Source organism: Prionailurus viverrinus, chromosome D4 (assembly GCF_022837055.1).
Source record: "Prionailurus viverrinus isolate Anna chromosome D4, UM_Priviv_1.0, whole genome shotgun sequence".
In the NCBI taxonomy this organism is placed as follows: Eukaryota; Metazoa; Chordata; class Mammalia; order Carnivora; family Felidae; genus Prionailurus; species Prionailurus viverrinus.
In genome coordinates this window covers 66,613,082-66,635,993 of record NC_062573.1, presented here as the reverse complement: position 1 = coordinate 66,635,993, position 22,912 = coordinate 66,613,082, and positions in this window count along the sequence as shown.

Below are 22,912 nucleotides of genomic sequence, written 5' to 3'. Positions count from 1 at the left end.
CAGTCACTATGGTGGGAACTCTCCCCAGATCCAAGTTCTTAGGTGCCAGCCAAGGGCCACCTTTGTGAGTGGGCCTTAGGGTAGGATAGCGTTCTCAAGGCTATTTTAACTCTCTTTTGCGGAGGATGATCAGGCAGAGAGGATCTGAGCATAGAGTTTCTTGGCAGCCTTTAGTTTTCCAGTGGCATGAGCTGCTGAAAAGATCGTGGGGTGGCACGGGGTCCACCGTGCAAGGAGGGGCGACCCTCAGGAGGGGCTGGAGTTGGTGCAGTTCACTGGTCCAGATGCAGGGTTTGGCAGAGTCGGTATCTGTAGCCAGCAGGAGCAAGGGGAGGCCAGGTTGTTCGGGTAACCCTATCCAGGGCATTTCTCAAGGCAGAAGAACGGACCACAAGTGTATCAGCCCCAGACAACACCAGAGACCAATAGGAGGCATGACGACCAGGAAGAGAAGGGAGATCCTTCCAGCAGGCAAATATCTAAAGACCAGAACAAGCCCAGAGGTTCCTTTCCCTCAGTGCTGAGGGGAGCAGCTGGGGCATCCTCTCTCCCCTGCACTCAGGTGCTCTTTGGAAGATAAACAGAGGAGCGGGGGGAGCCTGAACATTGCCTAGTGGACTTCTTAGGTTATAGATCATTGCTCTAAGCCAGAGAGCATATTGAATACATTTTTCCCCCCCTGCTCACCAGTGGGTAGCTATTTGGAGATCAAGACAGATCAGTGACTGAATTTTAAAATTACATTTTCCCCTTTGTCTGCATTATAGTATAAGTTGAACTCTGTGTCTTTACTACACTAGTAATTTCAGTTTAATTTATGAGAAAGGGTATCCTTTTATAGTGTAAAGATGTTTATCATTTCACTGCCCAAAAGATTTTCTTTGCCCTTTTAGTTACCTTCTAAATATAAGAATAAGTTGCCACTAGATGATGGTAGCTTCCAATGTGCTCAAGATTCAAAATCCAAAATGCATCCCAAATATAAAGCTCTCACAGGCAGACGGAGTGAACAATATGTCATGGATAGTCTTCAAAGATCACCACCGACAGTCCCTTGCCTCCCTCTTTGGGCAAGTTGATTCGTCCATTAGGAGGAAGCGTCCCTCTCCTTAAATCTGGGCTGACCAGATTGACTTTGATAAATAGAATACAGCAAAAATCACTCACGCCAGTCCTCAGTCTGGCCTTTATGAAGCCTGACATCGTTCTCTTCTTCTCTAGGGAAGCCCACTGCCATGTAAGAAATGCAGCGCTGTGAGTATGTGCAGTTAGGTATGTGGTGAGGCCACAAGGGGGGAAACTGAGAAGCTTCACCAACTGTAAGAAGTGAGATCCAGACCTGTAAGCCCAACTGAGCAGTCCAGCTCATTCCCAGCCAGTTAGATCATCCCAGCTAAGACCCCGGATATCATGAAGCAAAGACACTCTTGCTGTCCAAATTCCTAATCTACAGATTCACGAGCAAATGAAATAGTTGCTATTATAAGTCACTAAATTTCAGGGTAGCTCTTTATGCAGTGATAGATAATTGGAACGCATTGTTAAGTTACAAACAAAATTAAAAAGGTAAACTTTAAAAAAATAAACACACAATCTTTGTTACCTACATGAAGTAGCCTTAACTCAGACATTTGGAGTCAAATTATCCTCTGACTAGCCTATGATTACCAGATCCTTAAGTCATTTTGACATTAAAATTTTTTGTGGCTGTTGACAGTATAGATCAAGGAACGTGAAAATGTACTGTTTTCTTTCTTTTTTGATGTTTATTTATTTGTTTATTTATTTATTGTTGTTTTGATGTTTATTTTTGAGAGAGACAGAGACAGAAAGTGAGTGGGGGAAGGGCAGAGAGAGAGGGAAACACAGAATTCGAAGCAGGGTCCAGGCTCTGAGCTGTTAGCCCAGAGCTCAATGTGGGGCTTGAACTCACAGCTATGAGATCATGACTTGAGCTGAAGTCGTACGCATTTGTATTTGAGAGAGAGAGAAAGAGAGAGAGAGAGAGAGAGAGAGAGAGAGAGAGAATGCATGAGCAGGGGAGGGGCAGACAGAGAGGGAGACATAGGATCCAATGTGGGCTCTGCGCCGACAGCGGAGAGCCCAATGCGGGGCTAAAACTCATGATGTGAGATCATGACCTGAGCTGAAACCAAGAGTTGGACGCTTAACTGACTGAGCCATCCAGGCTCCCTGTAGTGTTTTTTCAAAAAGAAATAGTAAACTTACCATTAGTTCTGTTGTTCAGATATCATTACCAGTATTAGCTGCTTTGGTGAACTGATTTTGTCCAATGGAATATAAAAAAAAATATTTTTGTTACAGAGTTTCCTAAGAGGATACAAAAGTAGGAAATTGGGATAATGCAGCCCCCAAGTATCTTTCAGCCAATTTCAACCTTTACCAACATTCCCCCCCCCCCCCCCCGCCCCCTCCCCGCCAAAGAATCAATGTTCTGACCACTTTCCCCACAAGCAGATTTCTTTCTGGGCACTTGTATCTGAACCTCATGGCAGAAATTGGAAGAGAACAAGAAAGAGAAGAGAGAGGTAGGAGAAAAAGACAAAAGGAAAACTTGAGAATCCCCCATATTCACATCCTGTTTCTGTTCTCTTTCATCAGGAGACTTATTCTCCATTTAGCACCCTAGTTAGTACACAGAGGAGTATTGACTCCAAACTGGGATAAAGTGATTAGCTGTACTGGATTCCCAGCAATGGCTGGGGTTTGGACTTTAATAAAAATGCCTCTGATATAAACACTTCCAGAACCCGTATTCTAAAAGGGTGTCCTCCTGCAGAAAGCTTTAAACAAAATTCAAACAAGATTTTGATCACAGGTTTACAATAGTCTCATGACAAAAGCTTTGGCTTACAATGTTTTAGGAGTTGCTGTGGGTTTTTGACTGAGAACAGAGTGTGTGTTATACATTAGCTGTTTAATGTGTTCAGTTGTTGAATCCAACATTGCTCGGAAGGTTTAAACATTGGCGGTCCTGACAACAAACACTGGTTCACATTCCCAGGACCTAAAAGGAAATCAAAGCAAGCCTAATGGAAGGCAGGCTTAATCATTTTTCTTCCTATGACTAATAAAGATGTGAAAGACCAACCTTCAGTTTTACATTTAAGTGGTAATCTTCCTAATTACATCTGGGTTACAGAATGTAATGCTATGTTTCTTCGCCATAGTTGGAAAATGAAAACTGATCTTTTACATGTTCCTTCGTCTGGCTCATGTGACCATGGTGGGATTAATGAGAATCAGGCAGAGGGCCAAGAGGAAATTTAATAGAGAATCTCTCTTTCTTTCCTTTTTGGGAATCTGTGTCGGAGTTGTATTTGTCTTGGGGTCGGTGTTTTCTCTGTCACTTTGTGGATATGGACAGAATGGAAGAGAAGAGAATTAGGTGAGTGTAGATAGGTAAAGTAGGAATTTGCTGATAGAAGGCTGGTCAGCATATTGGCAGGCTTACTAATTTCAGAAAGCTTTTGGTAAGGCTGAGCAGATTTTGTTTGCTATTAAAACTGTTAGACCCTGAGCGGTGCCGGGGTGGCTCAGTCGGTTAAGCGTCTGACTTTGGCTCAAGTCACGATCTCGCCGTTCCTGAGTTCGAGCCCACGTCAGGCTCTGGGTTGACAGCTCAGAGCCTGGAGCCTGTTTTTGATTCTGTATCTCCCTCTCTTCTTGCCTCTCCCCGCTCACATTCTGTCTGTCCCTTTCCCAAAAATAAATGAACCTTAAAAAAACATCGAAAAAAAAAACCTGTTAGATGCTGAGTGTTGAGACATAGATTATATCTGTTTTACACGTATTCCTCATTGAGGTAAAAGGCTTATATTTATCATATGTTGCTTTTCAAAGGTTTTTCTCTGAAGAATTTGATTCTCTTGGACACACAAAGAAGCCATGGGATGTCAGCACCTTTCGGTGCCCTGTTCCCTAACTAGGGTATGAAAAGGACAGTGTACTGAAAAGGGAAGATCTGGGTGAAGGTTTTGGCTGACTTTGTTCTAGCCTATTGTTAAGTAGCTAAATATATGTAACTTACCATAAGATGTCCAATGTCTTACTTGCTTTATCTGCAAGATGAAAATAATAAAATCTGTACTTCCAAATGAGAAGAATGTTTTAAAACTTAAATGGCATCAGCTGGTGGCTTGAAAACATATTGAAAAAGTTCAAGTAGAGTATGAAGGCCTGATTGTCGACATTAGTGTTATTTATAGAGTGCCCACCTCATGCAGAGCAGAGCCTTCGGAAAAGAAGTTTCAAAGAAACATGCCAGATACTATGACTAATATAAACAAGACTAATATAAACTAATATAAACAAATCCATAAGTAAAGGATTTGTCCGTGAGACTAGGAAGTTAGACAAAAGTGAACTAAACACATGGATTTTCTCATTTTTTCCTTGCAGTTGGCATTCACTGGTACGTCAACAGGTATTTGATCTTTATTCAAAGCATGTATATGTCTGATGCGGAAACCTACACACGTGCGTGCACACACACAGGCACGCGCGCACACACACACACACAGACGGGCACGCGCACACACACACACATATTGTATTTCTAGTAACTGCAGCAGTCTGATAACCCTAAACACAATCTAAACGGGCATCGTTGATTATAAAGAGAAACAGAGAGTTCTATAAAAGGCTGAGCTCCACGAGGGGAAATATATCACTACGAGAACTTACTAACACCTTCTGTTTCTGCTTTCTCTTACTAAGTAGTGAACCACCCCAAAATTGAACAGCCTAAAACAATATACATTTTACTGCATGTGAATCTATGAATGAGGAACTACGGCAAAGTTCGGCAGAGGATGGCCCAGTCCCGTGGCACATAGTCTCACTGGGGGCAAGCTCAGGCAAACTGGAAGACCTGAGATGGTCTCCTCTGCCGTCTGGGACCTGGTGCTGCCTGTTGGCTGGAGCTCTTTGGTCTCCTCCACACTGCTTCTCTCTCCATGTGGTTTCTCACCGGCCAGCGACTCTCATCATGTGGCCTTTCCTCCAACAGGAAACATACTTCTTTAGTTACACAACAGCTAGCTTCCAAAATGGAAGCTGCATGATCTCTTAACGCCTAGGCCCAGAACCAACAGCAGCAATTACCTTCCTCCTGACTTCTCGTTATGTGAGGAAAACGAACTCCTGAATGTGCCATTCTGGTGGGGTATTCTGTTCTGCAGCTGAATAATTCCTTTTGGTGACGACACTATTTTGCCATGCTGTTTGCTTTATTTGGGGGTTAACTCATTGCTAATAAGGAAATTCAACTAAACAGAGTATCTCTGGACAATTAAAATTCTTTCAGGTGAATTTGGTAAGAAGGGGATGCCCTGGGAGTTTCAAAAAGGATACTGCAGAGAGAAACGGTACAAGGATACAGAATTAAGTGGTAACAACAAGCATTAATATTCACGAACAGCCCTCCAAAGAACCTTAAAGAAAGGGAAGGCAGTCAAAGTTAATGGATTATTTTCATAAACCTTTACTTCCATTAACAGTTGTAGAGAATTAATCCGGCATCAGTACAATCCTAAAATTCTAATCACACAATCTTCCTCAAATGTCATAGCTGAGAATAGGAATAAAGCATAACTTCTTGCTTGAATACATGTCAGTTAATTCACATCTTAGTTGGGCTGCATGGAAGCTGATAGGTTGAGAGGTAGCAGATGTGTGTATTGAAAAATCAAAAGGCAGAAATCAGCCACTACTCAATGTAGCCTGACCTCTCTAGCCCTCCCCACAAGGCTTCTGAACTTTGACAGCGATGTTACTTCGTTATTAGAAAATGGATCCCAAAACGTGAGAACTTAAGAGAAAAACAACACGACAACAACGGATCACATGAAAATGTTTGTCCAGGGTTCTTCCTATGGCTTGCTGTGTCTGCAGTCGTCAGCTTAAGAGAAACCACAAAAGAAGACACAGTGGGGAAGGAGCCCAATGCCATTGAAAAGGACAGTCTAGGGAGGGGCTCTGCCCCTTTTTCTTTCTCCCTCCCTCCCTCTCTCCCCCTCACTTTGCAGAGGGCAGCTGCTTTTGGTGTTTGTCTTCAGGTAGGCATAAGGATGAGTCCAAGTTGTCTCGTCTCATCTAGACTGGTCTGTGGATTTCCACTCATGACACCTTCTTTATTCTGGGCAGCGAAATATTCCAGCTTAATTCCACCATGATCTACTCTCAAGAGGACCTGGAGAACTGCAAAGATAAGACAGAAGCCACTGCTGTCAACACTGCTGAGGGAAAACCCACTTTCTGTTGACTGGTCACATTTTCCATTCACAACCACAGATGCGCGTACAAAGTTATTTTTCTTTTGCTTTCTGTATTGGCTTCTCCTCATCTTTGTGGCTGCTCCAATATTTTGGTGTCTATGGCTTGGAATGGAGCCCTCTTGCCTTTACCATTTCGTTGGGTGAATGCTTTCAGGTCTATGGCTTTAAATATCTATATACTAATAACTTTCAAATTTGGATCTCCAAACCAGACATCTCTCCCAACTCCAGCATCCTACATCTAAGTGCCACTGGACATGTTCTTTCAAGTGTTGATAGGCAACTTCCATTTAACGTATTAAAAAAATCACTTAGTACACAATCTGTCCCCAGCCAAACACATGTACACACGCATGCACGCACACGTACACGCACGTATATGCACAATCACTCGTGTCTCTTCCACGCCATCCTGTAACTGTAAAGGCTCCCTCCCACCCTCATCCACGCAGTTGCTCAAGTATCTCGGAGTCCCTTCTTATTTTTCTCCTTAACTCACCCAAATTGATGCCATCGGTGTTCTAGGCAATTCGATCTCTAAAATACAACTGGAATCCTTCTTCTTCTCCACACTTTTATTATTCACATCTTAGTCTAAGTCTCTAAACTATCATTTCCAATAAAGTATTCCATTAGCTTCCTAACTGTTTTTCCTGCTCCTCTTGCTGTCTGCAGTCAATTCCCCGTACAGGAGCCAAAGTGGTCTGTTTAAGAAGGTAAGTCTGAGCATGCCATTCCTCTGCGTAAAATCATCCAATATCTTCTTGCCACACATAGAATAAAATCTTACTGCTTAAGCCCTGCATGATTTGGCCCGAACCATCACTCTCACTTCATCCAGCACCTCCCTCCCACCTCCTCATTATGCCTGTATCCTTCTTCCTGCACCTTGGATACCTCATGCTCCCGCCTTCAATCTTTTTCATCCGCCGTCCCCTTTGCCTGGAATATTTTCCCTCCAAATCCCTCTATGGGTGGATTCTTCTGTAATTTGGTTGTCATGTCATCAGATGACCCTTTTCCAATGACCTATCACCTCAGCCTCTTTTATTTTCTTCAGAGCACTCCTCACTGTCTGAGATTGGTTATGGAATATTTCTCCTGGTGGCATGTAAGCTTTTTTAGAATGGGGACCTTGCCTGCTTACTCTGTTGAATCTCCAACACCTAGAATATTGTCTGGTACAAACTGTTTCCTCAGTAAATATTTGTTCAATATGAGCTCTTTAACTGGAAGCACCTAGACATTTGATGTGTGTTTGTTAGATGAATGAATATGTAAGTGATGAAAGATATTTGCTAGTGCTGTTCTTGGAAATAATTCTCCTTGGTACCTCCCACTCCACTCCACTCTATTTGGATGAATCCATCTGACTTGTGTGTGTGTGTGTGTGTGTTGCCACTATATGTATTATGGTCTAGCCAGATTCTGAAGCAATAAATGGGTGTTTTCTTTTTCAATCAAATATTTGCTTGAACATATCTCACTGGACCTTGGTACTCTTAACTTATTGGAGAGTAGTATTATTGAAACATCAAATGTTCTTTCTACATTTTCTCCTAGGTCTAGGATTCCATGAGTCTCTCTTCCATATATACATGGAATATATAAAATATATATATATATTCTACATGTGTAGGAATTGCCAGCAATATCTGTGTAAACTCTCTTCCATATTCAGTGAACTCAAAGGCTGAAGGGGTATCTGACTTGATTCTCCTGCAAGATTTCTGTAGCCATGGAGGAACAGAATAGTTTTGGGGACCAAATTCTATGCCATTTCTCTTAAACTGTGCAAAAAGCTTTGCATACTTAATAGTATTGGCCTTTAAGCATTTTGTCATTGCAACAAGGAATTTAGTTTTACTTCTTTTTAAATTCTTGGCAATAAGCCATTGTGATTCCATTTTGCAAATATTCACATTTGGAAATTTGATACAAATTAAGTTTGAGGCAGTAAGATGCCTCGAGCCACATACCATGGTCGAATGCAGAGTTTGGTCTGATATTTTGCTTGTCTTCAAAGGATGATTTTTGAAACTGTAAGTTAATTGGTTTATCCTGCACAATGAAAAATGATACACAAATATGTGCGAGATTAGAAAGTACCATAGAATTCTTATTTGCTTCTATAATTGGTAATTTTAACTGATATATTTTATTTATTTAAAAATCAAGAATGTATAACTATTTAAAAGAATAGTAATGGGAAGAGCAAAAAGCTTCATCTATATAGATGGTCACACATATATATGCACACACATTATTCACATGTATGTGCATGTGTGTGTAGAGAATATTACTTAGAGTTATTTTATGGTGTTTTTTCCCATGCTGTGAGTCATTTGCCAGAAATCTTGAAGACTTTTTAATTGAGCATTTCTTTGGCTTTTTCAGGTAAGAGTAATGATACTAGAAATGAGTCCAAATTTTTATAATACTATATAGAAATGTTAGTTATTGAACATTTTGTGGGAGGGGTGTTGTGCTCTGCTCTGAAGTAGTATAAAATATTGGAGAGAAGTATAAATTGATCTTAGAACCCATGATATCACAGGAAGCAGATAGAACAGGGCATCTAACTGTTCTGGGTTCTAAAACAGTCTATACTCCTAACTAACCATATGTGTTAATAGATAAGCTACAGTTTTCCTTAGAGAAGTTAATAGATAAGCTATAAGTCTCCCAACTTGTTCTTAAGGAAAATCTTCTGAAAGATATTAATGTGCATTTCATTACAAAAATTTTCTATAACCAAAAAGTCAAGGAAATGTTTATAATTGTGTAGTCTTAGAAATTCACTAAAACTATTATCATATTAAAGGCAATGAGAAGTACCACAAGAACAACAAAGTTGATTTTTTAAAAACTTCTCATTTCTCAAGTATTTTTGCTCACAGACCTTTATTTTTAAATCATTTTATTTTTTTCTCAGAGTATCTATCAAATCTTGTAGATGAATTGTTCTGCCATAACCCTGATTAGGTAGTGTCATCAGACGACAAGACTCTTGAGGGTTCTTTCACACCCTAAGATTCCATGGCTTTTCGTGTCAAAATTATAAAAATAATAGCTCAGAATAAAACAAAAGACTGAACTTCCAGAATTTTTTTTGAAATCCTGCTTTTTTTTCTCATAATGTAATATAATCAGCCAACAAAATGTAGATCTTTCTCTCAACACTACCTCAACCAAAAGCTTAAAGACCTAGAAGTCACATTCAGTTAAGGTTTATTTAAAAATTCTGATTATATCAGAGCTGCCTGGATGGCTCAGTCGGTTGAGCATCTGACTCTTGATTTCAGCTCAGGTCATGACCCCGGGATTGTGGGATTGAGCCCTGCCTTGGGATCTGTGCTGACCATACAGCCTGAGTAGGATCCTCTCTGTCTCTGTCTCTCTCTCCCTCTGCCATTCTACCTGCTTATGTTCTCTCTGTCTTTAAAATAAAAATAAAAATAAAATTCTAATGATATCAAACGCACAGAAAGATAGCAGTAAGTGACAAGTCTGAGAATATGTTACTATTTCTCCTGATTGTGTGGTGTATTATTAGTTCCCTTTGATAAGAAATGAGTGAACCATCTCTATGTTTCTGGTGGGAGGCCAGGCACCAGAAATGTGGACATGAGTAAGGTATGGTCCCTGCATCCTGTGACAAGTATTGTGATAGACAAATGTGTAGGATATTATGAGGCCCCCAAACCCAATATGAGTTTACACAGTCTGGGAAGAGAAAATAGAAGGGAAATAGAATACTACAAGAAACAAAGTAAACTAAGGAAAAGCCCTAATATAGACACTGGAGAGAAGTTATTGGCACCAGAGCACCATGGGCCCAGAAGATATGGAACATGGCTGCTATGGAAAGAAAAGTCAGAAACACAAATCTCAGTAGTTAATGGATCCCATTTCAAGGACCTTTATCAGAGGATCCTACATTTTGAGAGACAAGGGGTCCTTGACGCTTACTAACCAGTCATTGTACAGATATTTACACTAAAGTCCAAAGTCGCAAACCTGATTTGTGGCAGAAACGAGACCCGAATGTAGGGCATCTGACTTTGAGCAAATCTTGTTCAAACACTGTGAAATTATTTGGAGATTCTGTGGCTTTTACTTTTATTACTATTGTACCTGATTTGAGATAAGTAGACCATTGTTTGTGGCCATAAAATGGGTTTCAGCGGTGTTTACTTTAGCAGGATTCAAGTTATAACCTGTTCAATAGCAATGTAACAAATGTCTATATTAGAACAACAGAAGTTCCACTTGGATACAGAGACAATGGCAAGTAATTCCAGGCACAGGGGGAAGGAACAATTGACCTGGTCTCTGAGGATATATGAGGGTGGTTGGTGGAAAGGAAGGAAGATGTCCAAACTCATCCAATATTTCGTTGTCAAGTGATCGGAACAATGTTGATGGCATGGCCGGCTGCAGGTGGCCTGTGGGGGTGGGGAAGCGACGATGCTGTGAGGGCGAGGAAGAAGTGGACAGGAGGGATTCTCTGAAGAGAGAACCCATGTGCCCAATCACACAATGCATGAGGAATCAGGCAAAATGAATTTAAGGAGCACGGTGATGACGAGCAAAGGGCATTTAGCTGGTTATTGGGATGGAGGTAGGGAACAAACCTTAGACTTCATTATACATACAAACTGCTCTGAATAATCATAGAATTTTTTTTCAAACATTTATGTATTTTCAAGAGACACAGAGCACGAGTGGGGGAGGGCAGAGAAAGAGGGAGACACAGAATCCAAAGAAGGCTCCAGGCTCTGAGGTGTCAGCACAGAGCCCGATGCAGGGCTCGAACTCACTGACTGCGAGATCATGACCTGAGCTGAAGTCAGACGCTCAACCACCTGAGCCACCCAAGTGCCCCCCCCCCGCTTTAAAAAAAAAAATTTAAATAATCATAGAATTTTTTAAGTCTAGAAAGAATGTGGAGAGCTGATCAGATTTTGTTTTGTTTTGTTTTTGTTCTGCCTCTAAAAAAAAATTCCCTTCAGTCTTTAACAAGGGATACATACAAGGTTTATGGTTTTGTCATGTCTTTTAATAACACCACCTGATAAAATATTTGTATATCTAATAATCATTTTGTTTGTAAATTGTTCCACGTACCTAATTCTGGACCCTCTTTTCTATTTGTTTCATTTCCTTTCATATAGATTGAAAATTGATCATCAGTAAGCCGCATTTCTCTCCCTAAAGGCAGCTGGGAGAGAACCCCTTTTAAACCTTTCCTTCTCAGATCTGAACTTTACGGTTCCATGAAGTTTTCCTTGTGGAAATTATATACCAACTTCAGTATTATTTTGATGGTCCAGCTTTAATTTCTCCCCATTCTATTCTAACTGAAGAGGCAAATAACCAGATATAGTTCTCTTGCTGAAAAAAAAAAAAAAGACCGTTCAAATAATGAACGTGTGGTTTGTATTTCCTATCAGTTCCAACCTTATTTATGTAAACAGAAAGAATCCTTTTGAACTTCTTAAAAGAGTACTATACATTTATCTTAGGTCAGTTTGATATTCAATATATAAAACCTCTCATTAATACCCTTCCCCCCCCTCCCCCACTTAAATAAAAATGCTTCTTTCTTCCTTTGCCAGACACAGGCAAATGCTTTGGAGAACATATAAATAACTTCTTGAAATACATTTTCAAACTCCTCCCCCAGCACTGTTATTTTTTTTCACTTTAAAGACTAACTCCAGCACTGCAATTTCTTGGGACAAAGAAACACATTTCCCAGGTAAAACAGAAATGATAAATGGAGAAGTTTCCCGCAGCTTACAAAGCCTGCTACTTAATATTATTTTTCTGAATCTACTGTAAAGAAGTTGATCTATTGATAATTTTAACAGGTGTCTGAGAAAATAAAAACAGTGTATCAAATTCCTGTCACCGGCAATATTCTTCTCTTTGGGATCTCTCATCATGGAGACATTACAGATATTTGCAAAGGGAAATGAGAAGGTGTAAGTTACTTTATTTATAGGCAATTCAAATTCTCCCTGCAAAGAATTTATAGCACCACATAAAAAAGCTAAAATATCGGCATTCTCACTTCCAATCCTGCACTTCCTTTCAAGTCACTGTCCCTAAAATCCTCATGTCCTCCCCAAACTCCTCCAAATGCTTCTTTCAATCCTTCCAGTATATTTTTGTAAGCCCAGCTCTTTTCTGTCTGCATAAAAGAAAGGAGACTGCACTTGTTTCCTGAACTCTCAGTAATTTGCACTTTGACCTTGTTAAGTGTCCAAATATTTAGCTTCCGAAAAATATGAACAACGTCACTCCTTATCTGCTGATTCTGTTCTGCTAAAAAGGTGCCATGTGATATGCCTATAAACTGTTGCTTATTTCTAAACCAGGAGCAAAATCAGTCATACATGCTGTCGTAAAATGATGGGGCAGAAAGACAGCTAATTGACTTGTGATGATTTGAGGGACCTAGACTCAACTGATTTACTAGTCACGGAGTTGATGAACTTTATCGCATTATTGGTGTCATGTAGTAGAGAGACCTTTTCGTCTGGGCTGTTAATTTGATGTGTTTATAGTGGTTTTTACTGACATGTGTCCAAGGGCCAGATTCGGCAGAATCGCCTAAGCTTTTTCAAATGGCAGATTCCTGGGTTCACCTGCTTCCGATGGCGCCAGGGTTTCCCAGGGACCTTGGGATTTGCATTTTAAATAGGCAGTTTTGGTTGTTCTTCTCACATTTAAATGCTTGAGAGTCGTTGGTTTATAACAAGATGTGTGTTCTAACCCAAATCTCCTTGTTGAACTTGGCAGTCTGTTTACAGAACCAGCTATTAGTTCTTCCCTTTGAACGTTCTAGTATTTCATATTTGTTGCATGAGCTACCCTTGAAACCCGTGTCTTCTTTTCCTTGCCTTGACAACCAAGAGCCGGGAGGCACCTGAGACTCTGCCCACTCCCTTATTGTCCATACCCATTCATCAGTAAGTGTTTCTATGTCCAGCTGAAGATTCTTATGTGTATCACCTCTTCTCCGTCCTCACCTTCTCTTAGCGTGCCAAGTTGCAGAGACTTTTTGTATGTAAAACGATACGACCAACCAGAGTGTATCACATCCCTTTTTGAGCCCCCAAGGGTCACTATAAGGGGGGACAGTGGAAGCAGTCTGCCATATGCACGGGCAAGAAGGCTTTCATTTTGTGCTCTCCTTTGTAGAAAATTAAAAAACAGTGATAAAACTCTTGGCCTGCTTTAATTATCACGATTGAACAGGGTTAGTAATAAAATACTCTTCATCACTGAATTTGCCCCACCAATCTTAGTACACTGTTGGCCCACCTATACTTTGTATATATTTTTATTTTCTTCATGCATGCCATCTTGTGCTATAATTGTCTGTGTACACATTTTTCCCTTTCCCTAAACTCTGGGCTCTTTTTGTATTTTCTATCTCCCGGCAACTAACAAAACACTCTCCATGTATTATAGATGCTTAATAAATGCAAATCTTGCATACTGGAATAAATGGATTATTACTACATTACATACAAGGCCTGGATCAAACTGGAAGACTAGGTGTGCATATCTGCATACTGATTCCCACAGAAATCTCTGTAAATTGTTATGCAATAATAAGTGACTATGGGCAAGAAGGAGATGTCATTAGTGGATTAGGTAATTTAAAGAATAATCGAATGAAGTCAAACAGGTGTGACTATTTGAATAAGCCACACCCCTAACGCTGACTGGAGAATACATCAAATACATTAATAACATAGAAACACACAGCCCCCTATCAGTGGGTAACCATGGAATAGCAGATGCAAAATGAGCAAACACACACACACACACACACACACACACACACACACAAATTACTAATATTTAAGGAAAATGAACACTGTTTTATAGAAGCACCAAACAATAGAAGTGTTAATGATCATTACAGTGAAGATAGTATAGAAAATGTAAAATAAATATAGTTAATATACTCAGGTGAAGAAGAAAGGATATTTCATTCTGTAAGAAAGAACAGTTTTTCTATTAAAAAGAGTCAATTAAAATCTCAACAGCATCATCATGGGTATAAAGAAAAACTCAGATGATGCATTCAGTAGCAGAACAGACACAGCAGAAGAATGAATCGTTGAAGAGAAATGTTGAGCCAGAGAGTTATCTCGGCATTTAGCATTAAATGTTGAAAGAAAACTTTGAAAAGTGGCTGAAAAGCAGATAAAATCGATCTAGAATTTAGAATATATTTTTTAACAAGAGAGCACAATAAAATCTATCCACATGGAAATTAAAAACCAGTCTTCTAACTAACTACTAGGTCAGAAATGATACTACATAATAATGTATTGTGGCCAAAGTGTTATTCAAGGAAATTCTCTTATTGGAAATCACGAAATTATTATGTTAGAAAATGAGAAATGTTGGAGAAAATATTTAATCATTCAACTCAAGAAGTTAGGGGGAAATAAATCTAAAGCTCTAGAAAACAATTGGTAAATTAAAATAAGAAATTAGTGAAATTTAACCTAAATGATAAACATTTAACATTTAAGAACTGAATGCTATCTTAAAAGATGAATAAAATATAGGAAACATTAACAAGTATGGTAAAAAAAAAAAAAAAACACCAGGAGATACAAAAACAGTATTGAGAAACAAACAAAAAGCACAATTATACCTATGAAAGATATAAAATTTGAAAGAAAATATTACATATGCTTTTGAATATAAACTTATGAAAAATTGGATCAAGTGGATAAAGTATTAGGAAATTATTAAATAACAAAATTAGTTTCAACACTAAGTAGAACCCTTGTATGCCTACATAGACCAATTATAGCATAAACTGAAAATGTAGAAATGATTTCTTTTTAAAAAAAATTTTTTTTTCAACGTTTATTTATTTTTGGGACAGAGAGAGACAGAGCATGAATGGGGGAGGGGCAGAGAGAGAGGGAGACACAGAATCGGAAACAGGCTCCAGGCTCTGAGCCATCAGCCCAGAGCCCGACGCGGGGCTCGAACTCACGGACCGCGAGATCGTGACCTGGCTGAAGTCGGACGCTTAACCGACTGCGCCACCCAGGCGCCCCTGAAAATGTGGAAATGATTTCTAAAGAGACACCAGGCTCAGATGATTTTACTAAAAAGCCTTCTACATTTTTAAGAAATAGATCATTTTCATATTAATAAATTTTTCTGGAGCAGAGAAAGCATGGAACCTTTCCTAAATCCTTCTGCCACTCTGGCATAATCCCAATACACAAAATGTGGCAGCATTTTACATGTAACTTAATCATAGGCCAACCTTACTTAAAAATTGAAGTAAACATCCTGAATATAATATGAATAAGTTGAAATCAACAATGTGTTAATTGAATGATACCTTCCTATGCCAGGAATGCAAAGATGCTTCCACAGCATAAAAATCATAACATAAAAATTGGTTACTGTATTAACAAATCAAATTAGAAAAAAAATTATGTGACTGCTTCCACTGATGAAAAAGCATCTGATGAATTTCAATTCCCAATCTTCACATTTATTTTTGAGAGAGAGAGAGAGAGAGAGAGCAAGTGGGAGAGAGGCAGAGTGAGAGGGAGACAGAGGATCCGAAACAGGCTCTGTGCTGACAGCAGAGAACGGGATGCAGGGCTGGAACTCACAAACCCTGAGATCAGGACCTTAGCCGAAGTCAGACACTTAACCCACTGAGCCACACAGGTGCCCCACCACCCCTTCCCGTCTTCACTTTTTAATTGAAATTTGAAAATTTAACATTAATCCAGAGTAGAACCCACAAGTGTGCATGGCATTTACCTGTCATGTGTCTCTTTAATCCTCTCTAGCCTTAGATGATATTTCTAACTCCATCTTTCCCTCCATATTTACTGACAATATTCTTTTCTATTTTATTTACTTATTTATGCATTTTGATACGTTATGTTTATCATTCAATAAGAAATATTTCTTAATTTTAAAAATTCCTTTAACGTGATTTTAACTTCCACGTATTAGAGTCTTTCTAGGTAACTTATACTTTTTAAAAAATTCTTTTGATTCTAAATTAATTCTGTTATTGTCCAGTAATCTACTTTGTCAGGCTTTAATATTGGGGAATTTACAGAATCTTGTTTATGGTCAAGCATATGCTTCATTTGTACTTGAAAAGAATGAATATTCTTCAGTTCCTAGGAGTCTTTTTTCAGAAATCAGTCAAGGTGGCTGACAGTTTTGGTCAAATTTTTCATGTTTTTTCTGGTTATTTCATCTCATTTTGTCAGTACTGAGAGGAGTTGCTAACATCTCCAACTGTCATTGTGAGTTTTCTATTTTCCTCTTTAATTTGTCAATTTTTGCTTAATATATTATGAAGTTCTGTTATTAAACACATATGGAGTTATCATTATTTTAACTCACAAATTGATTCTTTTATTGTAATAACATATCACTCTGTATCTTTGGTTTACTCTTTGTCTTGAAGTCTTCTGTATCTTTTTTATTAAAATTTTCTCAATGTTTATTTTTGAGAGAGGGAAGGAGAGAGGGAGGGAGGAAGGGAGACACAACGTGAGTGGAGGTGAGTGGAGGACAGGCAGGGAGAAAGGGAGGCAGAGAATCTGAAGCAGGCTCCAGGCTCTAAGCTGTCAGCACAGAGCCCGATGAGGAGCTCGAACTTGGAAACAGCAAGATCATGACCTGAGCTGAAGTCAGATGCTTAACCGACTGAGCCACCTGAAGTCTTCTGTATCTGATATTAAGACTGCCACTCCAGCCTAATTAAGCTTACTCTTGGCAGGGTGTATGTCTTCCATCCATTTGTTTTCTGTTTTCATATACATAGGGTGTCTCTCATAGGTAGTATATATTTGGATCATATTTGTTTTATCTATTCTGACAAACCTTGTTTTTTAATTTGAATGTGTAGACAATGTATATTCAATATAATTATTGACATGGGTGGATACTGATGTATCATTTTGCTATTTGTTTCCTATTGGCTCCACTTGCTTTTTGATTTTTTTTTTTTCATTTTGCCTTCTGCTCTCAGTGCTTTCTAGGAATTGTGCATTCTTAACTTATCAAAATTTATTTCAAGTTAATGTTGCACCTTTTCATTTAAAATATAAGAAAATTGGGGGTGCTGGCTAAGTGATTTGAGTGTCTGACTCTTGATTTTGGCTCAGGTCATGATCCCAGGGTTGTGGGATCAAGTCCTGACTTGAACTCTGTGCTGAACTTGGAGCCTACTTAAGATTCTCTCTCTTTCCCTCTCCCCTTCTTCCCCACTCACACTGTTTCTCTCTAAAATTAAAAACTGAAGTAAAATAGAATAGAGAAGATTATAGTTGCCCCAGCAGGAGGGGCCATGCTTTAAAAAACAAGTAAGTAAAATTAAAATAAAATAAAATATAAGAAACTTATATTTTATAGTGTAGTCCCAGGTCACTTTTCTTTCCTCTTGCTATTGCCATCATATGTTGTTTAAAATATTAATAGAATGAAAAAAATACAGCCTTTATGTCTATCTATGTGTTTCTTCCTGTAGACCCTTTTTTCTATCTGGCATTATTTTTCTTTAACTTCCTATGGTGTTTTGTTTTGTTTTTAAGTTTTTTAATTTATTTTTGAGAGAGAGAGAGAGAGAGAGAGAGAGAGAATGAGCCCAAGTGGTGGAGGGGCAGAGAGAGAGAGAAGGAGATAGAGAATCCAAAGCAGGCTCCAGACTGAGCTGTCAGCACAGAGCCTGACTCAGGCCTCAAACCCATGAACCATGAGCTCATGAGCTGAGCTGAAGTTGGACACCTAACCAAAATTTAGGAAGACGAGATTTGCTGCGTATAACACCCTTCTGTCCTGGAAACAACCCTGACTTCCTCTGACCAAATTGTCCTTTACTTTCTCAGAGGCCTTCTTTCAACAACGGGTACTTTGTTAATCCAAACTGATGTTGTTCTTTCCCAGATGAGGGCCTGTTCTGTGAGCATCCCCTTTGTCAAGTGGTACTCCTTAGGACATACTCCAAGGTGACCCATTATGTCTGCCTACACAAAGAGCCCATGGCAGCTGTTTTCACTGAGGAGAAAAAATAAGATATATGATGGGGCACCTGACTTCCATAGCATAAACGCCTTCTTTTTCAGGTATAAATGTCTCCTTTCAGATCATTTTGAGAGACTATGGGGATATAAAGGAGAGAGGAAGACTCTTGCATATCTGGAGTGAAAGTGAATACCATGGAAGAAAAAAAAAAGTCTCAGGAAGAAGTTCTCCTTTCTCACTTAATACATTTGTTTTAAACACTCATTTTAGATACCAATACGTGGAATGTCAGGTGCAAAGCAGGTCTCTTATAATGTGGCGATATTCTGTTTTAATAGGAAAAATCTCACTTGAGTGGCCAAATTTCAGAGTCTCTCCCCTTCCCCTTTTTCATACTCAACCGAACTGGGAAGAGCTATTGATTGCAAAGTGGAAAATGATTCCACTGATTAACTTTGCAGTGCTGTGGCTGAAGCTTGTTTAAGCAACATTTAACCTTAGGAACCCATAGTTTCAGTCTCTGTCTGCACCAACCAATTTTCGTTTTGCCTCTGGCTAGTCAATAATCTTTCTAATTTCTTTAACTTGCTCTTCTAAGCTTGTGATGTATTTAGTTGCTGTCCCTGACAAGCACAGTCTAAATCATGACACAAGTAAGCAAAGTGACTTAGATGGTGGCTTGTTGGCTTTGACACAACAGACAGAAGAGCTGGTCCAACTTTTGCTTCTTAGCACAAAGGGGTGACCAAAATTTTCATATGCCTTTCAGCTAGTTCCATCTGATGAGTCTTGGCATTTTGCTTTTCCCAGATTAATCAGCAAATGACTCAAGAATAAAATGAGTTCTAGGTGTTAGGTTTAATTCTCTGCACCTAGCTTCTCTCCTGGATTTAGTTCCCTCCATATCTGGCTACCTTAGCAGACATAAACTTCAAGTTTTGTCTTCATTGAGCTAATGAGATTGCCTGAAAATACTCCCCATGTCTTATCAACCACCCCTTGCTTTCCTATCCAGCCTGTCTCCTCAGGCTAGAGCTCTACAAATGTCCTAGGAAACATCATAAGGCAGGAAGTTGAGTTAGCCTCAATTATTTTTTCTTCTCTTACAACCTGGGCCCATCAATTTTTTTTTCTGTCACAATAACTCTTTGATGCCTACAAATAGATGTTTTGTATTTTATGGGACTTTCAAACATTTTTTTTTTTTTTTCTCCAGGAACACTGGTACACCATAAGCTACAGCATCAGAAAACAGGAATTTTCTCGTCAACCTTTTAACATATGATTTATTATCCAAGATTGTTTAATAATATTTATTTCCATTTTGGTATTTTAGATATGAATGTTTTTAATTTTATCCACTTAGATTGTCTGAAAAAGGAAACCAGAATTCTAGAATTTGTTTTTAAAAATTTTTTAATGTTTATTTACTTTTCAGAGTGCGAGTGGAGGAGGGGCAGAGACAGAATGAGACACAGAGTCTGAGGCAGGCTCCAGGCTCTGAGCTGTCAGCACAGAGCCCGATGTGGGGCTCAAACTCACAAACCATGAGAACATGACCTGAGCCGAAGTTGGACGTGTAACTGACGGAACCACCTAGGCATCCCTAGAATTTGGGAGTGTTTTGGATGAAACTTTGCGTCTTTGATTTCAGACCAAAGGGGGCTAATTTGAAATTAAAAAACAAATTATGTTCATTCATTATGTTGTTTGTGTGTGTGTGTATATGTCCCATTGTTTATAAATATGATGAGTGTGTATGTATGCATACATATATAAAGTTGAGATCAATTCAGAATTGAGTTTTTTCAAGTAAACATTGGAGCAGCTACTATCCTCTAAACAAAAGAAATAATAAGCTTGATTTTAATTTTTCATTTATTTTCATATAATTTTATGCCTTTTTAATGTTTGCTTATTCTGTCATTAAATTCTCACTTTTTACAGGTTAACAGTATATTCTCTGTAGTACATACATTTTATAACTTTTCCGTAGCTACTGATTAACAGTCATAATACTTATAATTAGGAAGGTGTTAAGAGGCTTCTTCAATAAGAAAGAGACCAAATTGAAAAATGCATGGGAATAAGAAGGGAGATACTGACAATTGGGTGAAATGAGTCACTTATCAAGGAGAGCAAAACTGTTTTTTCAAAATATGAAATGATCATAAAAGACCATAGGTCTGGAAGGTATGAAATTAATATTGGTAAAGAAATTGTGTTCTCCAAATTTTAAAATGTCTGAGAAAACAGGTATTGTTGATAAAAGCACTGTAAAGGTCATTTTGTTTGGGTTAATTGGTTTCTTAGCTACTGACATGATAATTTAAAAGGATTCTAAAAGTCATACAGAGTATGTAGTATAGAAGAAAGTAACTTATTTTTTTTTAAGTTGTTTTTATTTTGAGAGAGAGAGAATCCCATGCAGACTCCAGACTCTGCGTGGAACCCAAGGTGGGGCTTGATTCCATGACACTGGGATCACAACCTGAGCTGGAATCAAGAATCAGATGCTCAACTGACTGAACTACCCAGGTGCCCTGAAAGTAACTTATTTTAAAAAGAATAGTCTTTGTGTAATAGTTTTCAGTGCAGAAAGTCTAAGTCTTTCCTTTGATATACTTAAACATAATAAGCAAAACCGTTTTAAAACTTGTGTGTGATATCTCTGTTTGATTAGCATCCCTTATAGGTCTATAGGTCTGTTTCTATATTTTCTCTGTTTCTCTCAATTTTCAATCCCACTGTCTTAGCTTCTCATATGTTGTTAGTTTTGATTGAGTGCTAGACATTGTATATAACAAATTAAAGTGATAAATTGAGCAAGATAAATTATCTTCCTCAATGAGAATTACATTTGTTTCTAGGAGTACTGGCCATCCCAGGTCACATTCATCCAATCAAGAATTGAGATAATCCCCAAACAGGTTTAGATCTTGCCAAGATCGATTTATTTCTGGTTTACCCTTGCCTGTAGGGAGTTTGTGGCCTTCAGACTCCTAATTGAAAGCTGGGAAGGTTTTCCATGGACTGATTTCCCCCATTGCTGAGCCCCCCAGTTTTAATTCGTATCTCCATATACTTGTGAGAGTTTGGTCACCCCACTCAAAAACTTAGCTTTTTAGTCAGCTTTTCTGAAATTGGAAGATACTCTTAAAAGAAAAGCAATCTCAATGCTGATTTCAACTTTCAAGATTTTTTCCTTTTCTTGGATCTTGACACCATAATTTTTCAATGGGATATTAATTCCTCATTGCATCCAAATATTTAAAAAAATATTTTGTCCAGATTTTCAAGTTGTTCTCAATGGGTGATTTGATATGAAATACCTAGAGTATCATTACTGCATTAGAACACCCTAAGAATAGTTTAAATATGAATAAAAGTTATTTTTTCCTGCCAGCTCAAAATGTGGAACTAGATTTAACCCAACCATTCACTGAAGAGCACTATTTGTATTGTATTCTATTCATGTTATTACATCAGATTTTAAAAATTAGTTGTGATATATGTTTAACCTAATATGTTAAATAATACAGAAATATATTAATAAAAAGTTAATAATTTCTCTCCTTCTCACTTCCTCATGTCCTTGATCAATCTCTGTCCCTTGAAATAGCCAATGCTCAGCATGTATATATCTACACTTATCTTTATATATAGAGAATAACACACACACACTTGTTAAAAAATAAAAGATTGTAACATACCCATTGTGCTAATTTATTTTAATAAATTTCTGTATAAATTATCCAACAGGCATTTAAAAATTATGTTCAGAACTTGGGGTGCCTGGGTGGCTTACTCAGTTTGGCGTTTGACTTCAGCTCAGGTCATGATCTCATTGTTCATGAGTTCAAGCCCCACGTCAGGCTCTGTGCTGACAGCTCAGAGCCTGGAGCCTGCTTTGGATTCTGTCTCCCTGTCTCTCTGCCCCATGCGCTCTCACACTCTCTCTCTCTCTCTCTCTCTCTCTCAAAAATAAATATTAAAAAAAATTTTAAATTATGTACAGAACTTTATTAATTTTTGCTAGACATGATAATTATGTAAAATAAGCAAAATTTGGGATTTTAGTTTTGGGCAGCAAGATGTGTTTTAGTCCTCATGTGTCTTTCATTATCTTCTTTCATCAGTTTCAGAGGAGCAAAGTCCTTATAAGACTCTGAATTGAGTGACTTCTAAGTTCTCTGAGTATCCCATTCCAAAAATCGAAATTTTGTGAATTAATAGCATGCAGTGCTTTATTTTTTTAATTTTTTAATATTTGTATTCATTTCTGAAAAAGAGAGACAGATAGAGCATGAGTGGGGGAGGGGCAGAGGGAGAGGGAGACACAGAGTCTGAAGCAGGCTCCAGGCTCCGAGCTGTCAGCACAGAGCCCAACACGGGGCTTGAACTCATGAACCACGAGATCACAACCTGAGCCAAAGTCGGATACTTAACCAACTAAGCCACCCAGCTGCCCTGTATACAGTACTCTTTAAGGGCTGCAGTCCTTTAGGCAAAATATGTTTCCAAGCTTGGGGGTTTTATGGACTGTAGAAGAAACTTTA